Consider the following 1,657-nt stretch of genomic DNA (forward strand, 5'->3'; position numbering starts at 1 on the left):
ACACTTTACCTAACATGTACTATTTCATTTACCAAGTGTGATATTTACCAGCTTTGTCCTACACTGTCAAGGGGAGAATTAGCATGCACTCTTACCTCACCACTTAGCCAGTGAATCTTATTCTCAAAGATCCTGTGAGAATACTTATCGAATGACTTAATGAACTCTTGATATATTGTCTATAACAATCCTTGAATCTAAGGATCTCTCAGAGAAAAAAAATATAGTGGTAGTTTTTGTCTTGTTTTGGTTTTGCAATAATATACCTTTAAAAAGATATGTAAATGTCATGGTGAGACGCTTGAGATCTACATTAATTGCTGATGATGGAAGGAAATTTAACTTTGGGTGGTGAACACAATGCAATATACATATGACACATTGAATTATGCACTTCAAATCTATATAATTTTATTAACCAATGTCACCCCTAATAAATTTAGTAAAAAATATGGTACAATAAAAATAAATATTTTCTTTTAATTCAAAATTAGTGAAGTAACAGATACCTGGACGAGCTGCAATTTCCCCCTTTAAAGCTCAGGAAAGCTGCCATATGAAATATTACACTAAATTTGAACCAGGATACACAACAGGATAATTTAGTGTTTCAAAAGTAGTGAGGAGTCTACGGCCATACCACCCTGAACATACCTGAGCCTGTCTGATCCCAGAAGCTAAGCAGGGGCAGCCCTGATTAGTACTTGGATGGGAGACCACTTAGGATATCAGGTGTTGTAGGGATTAAAAAAAAAGGCAGTGAGGCTTTAAGCAGGTCTCAAGATAGGTCTGAATACAGGTAACATAAGGTGCACAATCCAAAGGTTATACAATATAATAGATAAGAGCCCTGAAGGGGGAAAAGGTGCATATCAAGCAAATCCCAAAATTACACATTTTATACTATCATAGAATTGCAGTATTATAGAAAACAAGATGTGGTGATGAAGTCCTGAAGACCTCTGCTAATACTTGCAACTGTGGATTGTGATCACATTTGGCAGGGCCAATACCAGGGCCTATCAGGTACAGCTTTCAGCAAGATGCTCTTTTGAAATAAATTGATGGTGGTAACATCTGAACATAATGTATAAAAGATCCATTTATTAGTAAAAACAGGTTATTTATAGGTGTGTTGTTTTGCTTTTATTTGCCATCAGATATACTGAGGTCCATTATAATAAGTGATTATTTTATTTGGAAAATTAAAAAAAAAACAAATAAAAAATAAGCAAATATCCAAATAAATTGCAAAAAAGAAAAAAAAAGTAGCCTTTAGTGACTTTTTTGACCTTATGGAGTATATTGTTATTGCAGAGTATAAGAATGTTACTGGCAAAGAAGAGTTATAAAATATTTGATTGACATTTTCAAAGTTACAAGGGGTAGGTAATACAATCAAGCTCTCTTTTTAGCTCTGTTCAGTAACATGAAAATCAGAGTGTCACTTGAAATTAATGGTTGACAAATTTTCATATAATAAAAATGTACTATTGCTGTAGTCAGTATGAGCCAGACCACAGGACTGATGAAGGTCACAGAGGCCAATTCTGTATTCAGTTCCAAGAAGGGCCTGGTAATTTGATGACCACTAATAATGTTTGTGGATTTCACACAAGCTAAGTTAATAAGGAGGGTAGTCAAAGTCAAAGCCATG

General features: G+C 34.2%; 1 pseudogene; it reads left to right on the forward strand.

Moving 5' to 3' along the window:
* Positions 1–626: 626 nt before the first annotated feature.
* On the forward strand, positions 627–744 carry LOC111746347 (annotated as a pseudogene).
* The last annotated feature ends 913 nt before the right edge of the window (positions 745–1,657 follow it).

This window comes from Pteropus vampyrus, unplaced genomic scaffold (genome assembly GCF_000151845.1).
Source record: "Pteropus vampyrus isolate Shadow unplaced genomic scaffold, Pvam_2.0 Scaffold184, whole genome shotgun sequence".
In the NCBI taxonomy this organism is placed as follows: domain Eukaryota; kingdom Metazoa; phylum Chordata; class Mammalia; order Chiroptera; family Pteropodidae; genus Pteropus; species Pteropus vampyrus.